Source organism: Pieris napi, chromosome 3, assembly GCF_905475465.1.
Source record: "Pieris napi chromosome 3, ilPieNapi1.2, whole genome shotgun sequence".
Classification (NCBI taxonomy): Eukaryota; Metazoa; Arthropoda; class Insecta; order Lepidoptera; family Pieridae; genus Pieris; species Pieris napi.
This window is the reverse complement of record NC_062236.1, coordinates 12,529,005-12,543,896: the sequence shown is the minus strand read 5'-3', so window position 1 is coordinate 12,543,896 and position 14,892 is coordinate 12,529,005. Positions and strand designations below refer to the sequence as shown.

The following is a 14,892-nucleotide window of genomic DNA, read 5'->3' as shown; positions in this document are numbered from 1 at the left end:
CGAATTTTAATTTTAACAGTTTTGCTGCTACGAAAATTACTGGTTATGTTTTAAATTAAAAGTCTGTTACTAAAACTAAATACTATGATTGTTCTTGAAATTTTGAAACATTTCGTATTTCTTAAGACAACATAATAATAAAATATATACAAAAAAAAAGAAATATTTGCGAAAGGAAAACTCAATATTTTTTTAAATACGCTGTGTTGGCTGATTCGGCTGCGTTGTGTGATGGTGTGAAAGTTAGGGTATGCACGTAAGGGTGTGTTTGTGGCGTGTGCTCATGATGCAGGTGATTTAGCGCTATGACTATTCTTAATTCTTACTTTGTAAATGAAAAAAAACACTGCACGGCACTTTTGTCCCCATCTAATAGGCAAGCAGGTGATCAGACTCCTGTGCCTAACACACGCCGTCGACTTTTTGGGTTTAAGGCAAGCCGGTTTCCTCATGATGTTTTCCTTCACCGTTCGAGTGAATGTTAAATGCGCACATAGAAAAGTTCATTGGTGCACAGCCGGGGATCGAACCTATGAGCTCAGGGATGTAAGTCGCACGGCCATCACTGCTCCCGGTAATTTATAAAGTACCGTCTAAAAGCGTGTTTAATCTAATTAAAAGGGCATTAATTAGAACAGTATCTGATAACGACGCATCTCGTTCGTACATTAAGTTTCTCATGTAAAAAAATGTCACTATAATGAGAAATAAAGATCTTTAAACGGTTTTATTTAGACTTATCCACGGTGGCCGTAGAATCTTTTTGACGTATACGTAAACGATTTCTGTCAGTAAAATCGATCAACGCTTCTAAGTAATTGGAAAACTTGGCTCAGCAGTCACAAAGGTAAACTTCCGTTTCCGTAATGAGGCACTTATACGTACACAAGTTTCACAAGTTAGTTTGAAGGCATTTTCTTTCTACGTTGAATGCAAGAACTGAGTTATGTAATTGGTTATTGTGAGAAAAAACTTGAATGGACGCTCAGTAGGGTATTTGAGCCTGATCTTCCAAAGAGCATTTAAAGCTAAACTCAGGCTGAGTTGCATACCACGTGTTGCGCCATGACCGCTACCACCTTTAATCACTACATAGTATAAAACAAATTCACTTTCTCTGTCCCTATATCCCTATGTATGCTTAAATCTTCAAAACTAAGCAACGGATTTTTATGCGTTTTGTTTTAAATAGATAGACTGATTTACCTAAGAGGAAGATTTATATGTATAATAACATGCATCAAATAGTGCAGAAATACTGTTATTTTTGAGGTTTCTAATGTGATGTCGTAAAGATTTTAATTTTTTCCGCTTACATTGAACAAAATAATGTACTAAGTATTGTACACATTGAAAAGGTCTACAGAAAACATTATTAAATACATTGTTGATTTAATATAGATCTATATGGCCATTTACAGCATATGATTTAAATTAATATTTTTGAAGATATTACAGATTTAATAATTGCGGGACGTAGCGTTTGCGGCGGTACCGGCCGGCGTCGGAGGCCGCGGTTCTTACTATAGCACTTTGAATTTAGTATCAGCATTGCACCCGTGAGAAGCCAGGGCGGGTCGCTAGTTAATTATAATCGATAAAATGCAGGAGTAACGTCATGTTGGTAAAAAGATATCGTGGCTCTGTATCAAGGGAGTAAACGGGTATAGGGACTGGGGAAGAGTTGCATTTGGCAGAAGACAAGACATGCGTCACGAGAGTGACCACCTCCAGTAATAGAGAGGCACCTAAAGAAGAAGCACGCTCTGGTGATATAATAATGTAGACCGAATTGCCCACGCAGGAGATGTGTTCGCTGTTCACTGTCTCGTTCATAATTCTCATACTATGATGAGAAGGAAGTCCAAAACTAAAAGAAAATATCGCAACATGTGTTAAACATTACAGATAATAACGCCACAAAATAATTAAAATATTAAACTAAGAAAAAACATGATGTAAATGATGTTGCCATCCAAATTAAATTCCATACAGAAAACATGCAAATAATCTGTTAACTGGCAACATTGCACAGATGCCAAATTACTTTTGTGTTTGTTGTTGCAAGATCAGTGTCTTGTGAGTATGCACTCTCTTCACACCTTGCAATTTGCTTTGATTCATAATGTATTTTGGGTTCAGTCATTTTAAATATAGGCCGCACGAAAAATGCTTTAGTGGGGTGATTAATTTTAAAGAAAGCATTGTTTAGTATCTCATATCTAATCAGCTGTTGTCCTTTAAATTTTTTATAACATTTATTTTTACCAAAGTTGTCATATATTTTAGAAAAGACAGCTAACATAATAAAAATGGAACATAATTAAAAAGGAGGGCTTGCGGACTATTTTGTAGTCTTACATCCAAAAAGCATAATTAAAAACTTTCTGTAGTCACTAATAAATAAGTTAAAAAGGTTTTCAAAATCTTTTCGAATAGCCCATTCAAATTTTAAATGCTTTTTATCGATTTAAAACGAATGCCATGTTATAAAATATTCACAGTATTCTCGAAATTGTCCTGCTCGGTATTAAGGCTTGTATATTTTATGGGCTGTCGTAAACTCCTCGATGGTATCTTATCATGCCATTAAATATGCCATAACCTCTTAAAATTGAACATTAACATTTCTTTCCTAGAAAATAATGTCTAATAAAATTACTAAGCGTTCAACAAACCTACAACTTCTCTAGAAAAATTAGATGTTTTAGTTTATTTTTTATTTATTTTAGATTATTTTTTTCTCTAATAATGTTGTCTGGAAGACATCGCTTTTTAGTGATAAGGCTGCCCATTGCATCCCTAATAATGTGTATTACTTGTTTTTATTTGTAACGAAGTTTTAATAAAAATATTAAACAAACTAATGAATTTACAACCAACATGCTAAATTCTTTCAAAATATTATTCATCATCATGATTATCATCATGGGGGTAGGAGAAGAACTTTGACTTTCTTATTTAGTGATTACGTCAACAACAATTATTTACTTTTTTACACATATTACCCATAATCCACACATTGTCTATGCTTGAAGACGAATTGCATTTTCGAGGATTCCTACAAAAAATTAATACGTTTATATATTATTATTTTTGAGAGCTTTCCTTATTTTTGCTGACAAGAGGAAGGGGGGTGATACATTGGAGTTAATCTGCTTACGTAATACTTGAACCAAATACTTTTATATTAATTTTGACTTAAAAAAAATACTTCGTTTAGTTTTTTTAAATTAGATATATAGCCTATTCTAATACAAAAATATCTATAGTCTTAAGTTTTAAAGTAATGTCTGAAAGGAACATGGGACACTTAAAATAAATCCTGTCAAATAAGACTTTTCCTAGTCCATGTAAGTAATGAACTTACGAATTGGAAACTTCCAAGAAGTTCCATTTAGTGACAACGTGTGCAACTTTCGTGAAGAAGAAAAGTAAATTTGTGTTGTACCAGTTCGCTAGAAAGTCTAAATATCTTCTGTTAACAATTAAACATATGTTGCGTATTTACAATATTCATAACCTCGTAATAATAATTTAAAAAGTTATAAATAGAAAATAAAACAAATTTTAAAAGTTGTATCTCTCTCTATGCCTTTAAGGACCTATCTGGTATCCACTTAACTCCAAAAAAGTACATTGTTTCTTTCCATATTTCGTCATCGTTCGACAAAATATATGGTGGAGTTTAAATAACTTCGCACGATAGAAAAAAAATCCAAACATAGCCAATTTTTGACACTTTGAATTCATTTTATGACGATGATATAGAACATGATTTTGAAATTTACACGATATATTTTATCGCAAGCCAAGTAATCCATTTCAGAAAAAAATTGATAAAATTACATTAATTTAATGTTTTACATAACTAATTGTTATTACGGGCCGAAGCGCCTCAGTGCTCCAGCATTCCACTGCGCACCGTAGTCCACCCCGTGACACTGACACAGCAATTCGTGCTAGGATGAATGCTGGTATTTCCTCGCTGTATTGCGATACTTATTCATTGAGCGAGGGAAGCACCAGCTCCGGGGTCACCGCTACTATATACCAGGCGCCCACTTCAATCTTTAATAAGTGCCTAACCCGAACAAAATCAAAGTTGGAAGAAAGACTAATATTTGAGTCGTTTATTATATTGAAATGATATCTAAAAGATTGAGTGCGATTTACATTTCGAAATCTCACTGTTAGACAACTTTCCTATATTAGCATGGTATCGAACTCAAGCCCTAAGTTTTGCACTAATTATAAATTCCTTTTTAAACAAAATTCACATAAAATATAATAACAATACTTCTTATTAGTGTATAATATGAAAATTCTGTTTCCTAAATTTTTGGATGCCATTCCCATTTGCAAATCGGACAATGGACGGAAGAGCTATGTTTAAGTCACTTAAAAACCAGAAGGAACCTTAAACACTCAGTCAGTAAGTAAATAGATAAACAATTACAAATTTCTAATATTCTCTGATGAAACAGAAACCATACAAAAGCCATTCCAAAAATAGCATTTCCTTCCTGAGCTGAACTTTTGCAAACATAAAAATATTCAAAGGTATCCTATTGTTGAGTATTTTGATTTACAGGTACGGCATTTAATATATTTTCTTCATAAAGTATTGATTCAATTTAAAATTCAAATTTAATTTAATAATAAAACCGTTCTAAAAAAATACTGTTTTTTATACAATGACTTTAACCTAAACTAAAAATAAAAAATATAAATCAGTGGCACCTTTTTAGGCCTGGGCCTCAGATTTCAGTATCTGTTTCATGATCGTTTGTCAATCAAATGCGCAAGTAGGTCATTAGCCTGCTGTGCCTGACACACGCCGTTGATTTTTTGGGTGTAAGACAAGAAGGTTTTCTCACGATGTTTTTCTTCACCGTTTCCAGGCAATGTTAAATGCGTACATAGAAAGAAAGTACACTGGTGCACAGCCGGGGATCAAACCTACGACCTCAGGGATGTGAGTCGCACGCTCAAGCCCAGCTCAAGGCCCACTAGGCCACTGCTTAAACTAAAGAAACCTTTTTTTCTTCTTAGTAGTTAAAAATTATAATGAAACCATACATGCCTTCCTGCGTATGTTCATCTTACATACTAATATAGTATGTAAGATGTCTATTTTGTTAGATTATATTATGAAAAACGTAACGACATTTTTATAACTGTTGTCATTATAACAACTTCTACAGGTTGATATAAATTAAAACGAGAATCGCATTTCGAATGACCCAATTAAATTCAGAAGGTGTGGAGTAAAAAATTAGTTGACGACACACTGAAAAGTTAATTCGGTTTTCATAAATTGAATTATTTTTGGATGGTTGCAACCTTTTCTGTTGAAATTGGAATACAGTCGCAGAAATATCACAGAACAATAAGCTTTAGTTCGTGATTGCTAAGGAGTGTATTGTTCTTCTTTTGTTTCTTTTTCTAAACTAGGCTGGCAATCTCTAATTTCTATAGATCGTAACTGATATTATTTAAATTTAGAACGCACTTTGATGATACAAAACAGCGGACGTATCCTTGACCGTGATTGGTTGAATACTAACAATGCAATGGTTTCGCTTTGCAAAAATAAATTCGAAATCCCGCTCTTTACGATTGTCGACTAATAATTTGCCTGTCAAGTTGTCATTCTAATTTGCTCTGTGGCACACAGAGACAAACAAATTAATTTTAGTTCATCATTAAACAATAATTTAGGTCAAATTGTTCTAAATACGAGAAACATTTCTAGAAATCAACATAAAATGATCAATGCCCGTTTATTATGTTTACTCTCTGTTATAATTATAATTTCTAGTTTTATGTGCGCTGTATTTTATAGTTTTGTAATGAGTTTTCATATTTACTTAGAACTATAGATTAAAAATTAAAATAAGCTATGGTCTAGGTGTAGGGTTTAAATTAATGGCTTACTAACGAAGGAAGCTTTTTGTATGCTGACACAGGTTTGGAAGCAATTTTTTTTAATGTGTCTGCACAAAGACATTAAACATTACGATCTAGCCCAACTTAAGACTAATAAGTAATTTTAAAGTAACTTATTTACTAAAAAGGAAATTTAATATAAGAAAGTGTTCAATAACACTTTCTATTACGAGGAAGACACTCCGTTCCTGTGTAAAATTTTTTTTACTTACTTTATTTTTAGACGTGCACTCACTAATTCCCTAATTCGAATGATATTGTCCTTTTCAATCTTCTAACTAGACATGTGGTGTCAAGAAGACGAATCGCACTCGACTCCAGCAATATATTTATATTAAAAAGTGTGAATCTTAACTTAATATGTATAATAATGTAATACCTATATAATATATATATTTATTATAATTTGTCTCTGCACAAAGACTTGTAACATTCTAGCCTACAGGTAATTTAAAACTAACCTAATTTTCTAAAAAGGATTAACAAAAGTTGCCAATAACACTTATTACAGTATTAAGGGTTTTATAATATAAAGAAATGTTATTCAAATGATTTGTAAGTACTAAGTACAGTGTAAAGTCTTTATAACGTGTGTCTATATAAAGAAATGCTCTGTACAACGTAAAAATGAGTTATATTCGTTTGGTTTAAGACAAACCACATACATTAAAATAAAAGTTCTCGGTCCCTTGAAATTCGTTATAAAGAGTGTACACTGTACCTATAGGTTAAATATTTCATAAATGTTAACGTCGGCAACAACGCGACGTTTTACTGGACAATTGTCGTTAAACCGAGCATTCCTCTAATATGGCTATACCATGGCTGCCTAAAAATGTTTTAAGCGATGCTTTTAACGCTGAAATTGTCTTAACAAGAGTGTTAGCTAAATAAAGTTTTAACTACAAATAATTACATTAATGACTAGTAGTAAGTTTTGGATGCTTACCATGAATCGTCAGCAAGATATTGGCAGCCTTTAAGAGACTCTGACTGACTCAGACTCAGAGAAGAGTTATATAAATCTATACTAATACTAGCTGACCCGGCAAACACACATTTAACACATTTAACATTTATTACATACGAAAACACACACACATAAACACACAAAATAACAATAGGTACTCAAAGAAAAAATTAAATAAGAGATCAAAAACAATTAAAATTAAAAATTCCCTTTTCCCATTCGGTTCGCTTCAAGTGTGCAATGAGTGTGTACTGTGGTTGTAATTGGCCCTGGCTCAGCATTATGCTGAGGAGCAGAAAGTTCCACAGCGCTGGTCATTCTGCCAGAGACCACAGCAGCTAGTTTGCGCCTCAGTAGCAAAGAAAGCAAACGTTGCTTTGCCATGTATAATATTTCTAGGAAACATTTTTTTGGGATGAAAAATAGATGTTGTCCGATTCTCAGACTTACTGAATTTGCATAAAAATTTCATAAGAATCGGTCGCGCCGTTTCGGGCGACTATGGGAACGAACACGAGAATTTTATATATTAGATATTATAAAGTGTTGGCCTAGTGGTTTCAGCGTGCGACTCTCATCCCTGAGGGCGTTGTTTCAATGGACTGGACATGAATGGACTGTTTATGTGCGCATTTGACATTCGCTCGAACGTTGAAGAAAGACATTGTGAGGAAACCGGCTTGCCTTAGACCGAAAAAGTTGACGGCATGTGTCAGCCACACCTATTTGCCTATTTGAATGACAAATCATCATCTGATATAGAAATGAGGCTCAGACCTAAAAACTTGTAGCTCCACTGATTTATTTTATTTCATATTATAAAGAGTTAGAATTATATATAACAACCAAATCGATTTCAAAAATTCTTTCACCATTACAATAATCCGTATGTATTTATTGTACAATATTTTAAATAGAGTCTTGAGATCCGTTAAAAAGGTATTTCATATAGGTATAACAACGTATATATATATCTATAAAAAAAGGGTGCGTGTACTTATGTACGCGCGTAAGAAGTTATACTTCTTTGGCATTATTAAAAATAGTTTTTGATTGAAAGCAAATAATTAATTACAATTATATTATCAAAGACTGGAAAAGGAGTCATTGTAGTCAATAAAGTTCAGTTTACATTTGAAAAATAATCAAATAAATAAATATTTATTATTATTCTCTTACATTAAGTGTAACATAAATTTTATTATTATTCGAATTAAAGTTGTTTTTAAATTAGTTGTTCTTCCGTGGGCAACTTCATTCTGTTAATTTTGTGTCACGGTGCGCGCACATCGTATAATTTCACTCTCATTAATTTTTCATAATGCGCCTAAAGAAGTATAACTTCAAAAAATGCTTCTAGATTCACATCATCAGTTCTCAATTCAAGGGCATAGAACGGACGAGAAGAACTGGCAACACCGTCACTCTTCTATATATGTAATAATCACCCAAGACATTGTACTATTTATTATATTATTAAAGGAAATATAACCACAATTTAATATAACGCATTTAAATAAAAGCTGTGTGATTTGCAATATCCCATGTAATAAAAGCTAGAGCGTTTCCTTGTCCATTGTCCCGCTAACTTTGGGGACACATTGTACAACTCAGGACCTTTTGTGGGACGAATTGTGCGGAAAATTTACACATCCGAAGGTTTTGTTGCGGTTTTATTAGCTACGAGTTTGTTAGAACGGAATCACATAGATATTTTTATACTTTTGGCATTTATCTGATTAACATATATTTTAAGAGAAATTTATAGTTTTTCTACTGGTTCGTTTTTCATATTTGTTTATATAACTGGACTTTAAAGACATCTACATGGAAAGGACCAAGGGGAAGAAGAAACGAATGGAGAAAGAAAGACATGGAGAGATATTTGGAAAAAGCTGGAGCAGGCCTTTACCCGTGAAAGGGTTCCGATCATCGGTACCAATTTACAAGATTAGAAATAAATGGACTTTATTATGTGTCAAATGGCAATGTCAAGTGTCATCCGTCAAACCAATATACGAGATCTGACAACCGCTGCTGAGATTTTGTGATTATCTTATTGAAAACAATAACTAACCATAAAATATAATAACTAAAATATATTTTTATAATTTTATATTGTACACACTTATATATATATATATATGTTTTAAACTTTTTAAATCAAGAACCGTGTTCCGCCTCCTAATTGGTCACTAAAGGATCTTTAGGTCTACGCCAAAACTGCGAAATGTACTTATAAACCGTATTTAGATAACGGGGTCGTGCGCAAATATCGCATCTCCAGGGACTGAGTCTAAGTTAATTAACTCCAGACCAACATTTACTCAGCTTGAAACTTCATTTTGAATGAACATTACTTCAGGTAAATTTTAAATAGCTTATTTCCTCGAAAATTTTATGTGATGTGCGACTACAATACTGAGAGTCTTTTAAAGTCTTCACACTCTTATGGTAATTTAATGCCCGATTTGTTTACACGGACACTCACATTGCCAGAAGGCAAGTGCGTTGCCGGCCTTTTAAGAATTGGTACGCTCTTTTCTTGAAGGACTCTAAGTTGAATTGGTTTGGAAATACTTCAGTGGGTTGCTGGTTCCACATAGTGGTGGTGCGCGGCAAAAACTGCCTTAAGAAACGCTCAGTTGTGGACGGACGTCGAGGTGATACATATGGTATTTTGTATTCTGCCATGACGACCGATGATGAAACTAAGCTGCAGGTATTAGTCCGTACAACTCCTGACAACAACAACAACCTCTGAACACTCTCCATGGTAAATGTGGTTATGATGATTAGTTAATGACTGGTTTAAGAAAGCATAACGCACTGAAAAACCTTATTCAGGATGTTAGGTGTTTCTTTTTGCCTTATAGCCAAGGCAACTTATATATAATCAATATTATATAGGTAACGTAATAGTTCAAACAAATTTTGGCATATTTTAAAGTATTTGTATCACGTAACGTAATAACACAATTTATAAGAAAAGATTCGTTAAAACTAATCGTTTGTTTTTGATCTTTCGTTACTAACGTAATGCTTTTAAAAATGTCAAATTCCTTGGAATTATTACTTTCTAGTCAAAAGTGATTAAATTTTTTGACGTGATAACGTCTTTAAAATCGTTTTAGTCGGGTGACATGTTCAGAAACTTGTGTCACACCAAAACCTCACGAGCGCGATCGCAGGTATAACGAGAGAGAGACGGACCGATCTCCCGTCTCATCTCGAGCGCTGCCAGTCATTCCGTGAATGTATGAAGAAAAATGTATATCATAGTCGAATAAGTAAACTTGTCATTTTACACCCGAAATTTATCATCAAAAGTGTGAATAAAACGATAGATGTAATTTAAAATTTGAAAAAATTGTTATCTTCATTAATTCCTTACTTCCCAAAAACTTATATCACAAATAAGACGTTATCACGTAAACATCTCGATCGTAAACCTACTTTACAAACAACCAATATTTTTATTTTATTTTCATCTAGGATATAAACATGGAAAAGTTATTCTCTTTTCTACGTATTTACTTCTTCCCACTTCACAAAAGTTGATAGAAATATCAGGCCTCAGGTGTATCTGTTACACGATCATTTCTCAATCTAATAGGATGTAGGTGATCAGCCTCCTGTGTCTGAAGGCCGATTTACATTATCTTAGTGTTTAGGAGAGTGCTTTAGTACAACTTGAAAGGCACTCTTTAGTGCTTTAGTGCGTTGCGAGTGAACGTTTACATTTCTTCCAGTAGAGTATCATTACAGCGCCACAATGAACGCGCAAATACGCTCTATTCTACGCAAAATACTAACTGTAGTTATGGAACAAATAGAAGACGAGATTTTATTCGAAATAAATATAAATATAAATAATAAACAAAATAGCTTCTTTTAAGGCAGTGTATGCCGAATGCCTAGCCTGTTTGTTTTTGTATAAATTGTTTTTAATGTTCCACAAACATTCGTGAACAACATATTCAGACACAAACTTGATAGTTGTATCTTCCGACCATTTAGCCATCTTTAAAAATCAAAAAACACGCACGCGTTTCACGGCACTTATGCACTCTCCTAAAGATTTTACTAAATTAAGTACCTACGTGTTTACACACAACGAGGGAAGATCTCGGGAGGTGCGCGGGCGCGGGAGGGGTATCACTTGAAACAAAAATAAAAAGCGATTCTATTTTGATTCAACTTGAAAGTCAAGTAGAACCGTACTAAAGCAAGTAGCGTTTACATGTTTCAACTAAAGTGCTATCCTAAAGCACTCTCCTAAACACTAAGATAATGTAAATCGGCCTTTACACACGTCGTCGACTTACTAATATAATAGACAATTATGTGTCTTTGAAGGCGAGACTGACTACTTAAATTACCATTTTATCTGAAAATTATTATAATGGAAACGCCCAAACATAAATTCAATATAGATTGGTCACTAATAAAGTTTTATGTGATTGTTAAGATTCTTTTTATTTATAGAAGTAGGGGCAACCGATGATGAGGCTCACTTGATGTTAAGTGATACCGCCACTAATTGCGTGCGTTGCTTTAAGAATAGGTAGGCTCTTTTTTTGAAGGTCCCTAAGTCGCAAATACTTCATGGGCAGGTGGTGGTGGTGGTGCGCGGCAAAACTGCCTTGAAAAACGCTCAGTGGTGACATGACGGACGTCGAGGTGATATGGGTGGAACTTCGTATTCTGCCCGGACTGCCCCTTTCATCATCACATAATGAGGGTGATAAGTGATGATTTTTCGTTGTAAACTACACTGCCAATAATTATAAAGATTTTTATGGGCCGATTTCTAAGATAATTTGACCATTACAATGCTATTATTGCTACATACTCTAATAATACTATGAATATTAAAAAATTACCCCTTTATTCAATAACAGTAAATTACTAATTTAACTAAAATACTTTTTCATCTCTTTCTGACATTTTCTATGTCAAAGAAAGATAAATTATTTTAAGCAGTGCTTTAGTTATTTTTATTAATAAGAGCAAGGGCAAATGTATAGCCGATCAAAGCCCGTACAGGCAACTAATAGCATATAATTACATATATGTACAATTTAAAGCATAATCGTATATGACATCATTTTAATCACATGTTAGAGAACACGATACTCTGAACATTAAATATTGACGTAACATTGTATGTTTGATAGAAAGTTTAAATAACCAAAAAAACTTATTGAAGCACAATACGAAAGCTCCTAGCATGAGTTTTATCGAGTAGACTGTTTCGTTTATATTCTATTTTATAAAATATTATCTTTACTTTACTTGTTAATATTACCTAATATTAACAAGTAAAGTAAAGATGGATATACCAATACAACAGGCGCAGACGCGCAGTGATTCAGTCGAAGTATAGTGATATAGTAATCAGTATTGCGGGGTTTCCCAATAGCTCAATATACTATTTATTGCTCTCAAACATCATACATGTTAAAACGAGGACAATCAGATACTTATGAAAATGTTAAAGAAAAGATATACATGTGTGGAAATATCAAGAGAAGATGGCGCTACGCTAACCAGATCCATGAAACTTCCTCACTACTCACGACGACTCTTTATATTGAAGAAGTCGCAAGGGTCATAGCATCCGCGAATATACACTGTTAGACCAGTGCCGATAATTTTTGAAACCAAAAAAAATTACAGTAGGATGAAACCCATTAGAAAAGCAGGGGAATATGATCAAAATGAAAGGAAAAATAAATTACGGTCGATCTGAGGTCGGGAAGGGGAGGGGGGGGAGTTTTAAGGGTAAAAAACGGTTTACCTCGATTTCCGGCAAAACTAAAAGTCCTATCGAAGAAAGTTAAATGGCAAAGTTGTAGGTAATAAAAAGATCTAAAACTTTTGTATTTATACATTTTTCACATAACCTCAAAATTGGTGTGAAAAATTCAAAAAACCAAGTTTTTGGTTTTTTATTTTTATCTTTTACAAAAATTTATTTTTTTAAACAAAATTTGGTGAAAACTTACCTTATTATGTCCCAAATATACTGTAATTTATTTGATTAAAAATATTTTTTTTTTCACCTTATTTTGATTTAATATCGAAAAAACACCCTAATTTTCAATCGATAATTCTGACGTCAAAATTTCAGCTTTTTCCAAAAAGTTGGTGTGCTTTCAGTTCATTGAAATCTCTACTTTCCTATGGTAAAAAAATATATATATATTACCATAGAAAATCTTCTCAGAAAATGCAAAACATCGTATGCAGTAACGCCCAGACCCGTCATACCCTTCCCTACTTCTCTATGAATCTTCTTTAAATTATAATCAGATGCCTATTTATTACTATTTTAAGATAACTTATATATACCTGAGTGACCTAAAAAAAAGTTTAGCCTTTAGATGGGCTAAAATTTTCGTATTTCATAGAGAAGTAAGGAAGGGGATGACAGGTCTGGGCGTTACTGCATACGATTTTTTGCGTTTTCTGAGAAGATTTACTATGGTAATATATATATTTTTTTTTACCATAGGAAAGTAGAGATTTCAACGAACTGAAAGCACACCAACCCTTTGAAAAAAGCTGAAATTTTGACGTCAGAATTTTCGATTGAAAATTAGGGTGTTTTTTCGATATTAATTCAAAATAAGGCGAACAAATAAATATTTTTAATTAAATAAATTACAGTATATTTGGGACATAATAAGGTAAGTTTTCACCAAATTTCGTTTAAAAAAATTAATTTTTGTAAAAGATAAAAATAAAAAACCAAAAACTTGGTTTTTTGAATTTTTCACACCAATTTTGAGGTTATGTGAAAAATGTGTAAATCCAAAAGTTTTAGATCTTTTTATTACCTACAACTTTGCCATTTAACTTTCTTCGATAGGACTTGTAGTTTTGCCGGAAATCGAGATAAACCGTTTTTTACCCTTAAACCTCCCCCCCCTACCCCTTCCCGACCTCAGATCGACCGTAATTTATTTTTCCTTTCATTTTGATCATATTCCCCTGCCTTTCTAATGGGTTTCATCCTACTGTAATTTTTTTCACTTTTTATTTATTTTGAAGGCTATCTGCACTGGTCCATAATTATGTAGGTGTAAAGAAAATAATAATCTGCAAAAGAAGTTGCTGAAAATGTCCAGCGAGTAATTTTTCATCACAGTATAATATTTCGACTCAATATGTTATATGAAATACAATATGTTAGTTATCCAACTAACAACAACTTTACTACAAACATATAACGTTGGCAAATGAAACGTGTATCTTAACAAAAGTCGGTTTATTTTAATAAAATAGTTTTTACAAGACGTTCTTTCGATAAACCGTTACCGTTGGGTCGATTTCATACAAATGCTAATAGAGTGAGGAAAAATTCAGATCTTCCAGTCTTCTTATGGATAGGGCTGCTATGTCTAGTACTTAAGAGACTTGGAGCTTTAAAATTAAAATAAAATAAAAATCAGTTATGCATATAGATAACACAATGTCTATGATAACAATGTTTGACGACTCATTGGTCTAGTGGTTAGTACCCCTGACTGCGAATCCATGGGTCCCGGGTTCGATCCCCGGCTGAGACGAACATCGATGTGATGAGCATTTGGTGTTGTGCTTAGGTCTTGGGTGTTTAAATATGTATTTATATGTCTATCTATCATGGGCTAGGTCAATTGGTGTGAATTGTCTTTAAAAAAAAAAAAAAAAATAATGTACACTAAGAACGTCAAAAAAGAAATAAATATTAAATGCTTCTAATTTTACATTTACTGCCAGTTCTGAAACCAACGGACGGACACTCAATGCCAGAGGGCTCGCGAGTGCATTGCCGGCCTTTTAAGAATTGGTACTCGCTAATCTTTTCTTGAAGGACCCTAAGTCGAATTGGTTCGGAAATACTTCAGTGGCCAGCTGGTTCCACATAGTGGTGGTGCGCGGCAAAATAAATATATAGTATATTTAACATATTGACAAAA

At 33.3% G+C, this 14,892-nt stretch overlaps 1 protein-coding gene across 2 annotated transcripts in view; it reads right to left on the bottom strand.

Moving 5' to 3' along the window:
- Nucleotides 1-14,892, bottom strand: part of LOC125063238 (serine/arginine repetitive matrix protein 1-like) — a 66,879-nt gene that overhangs the window by 3,869 nt on the left and 48,118 nt on the right. The gene's annotated exons all lie outside the window — the stretch shown is intronic.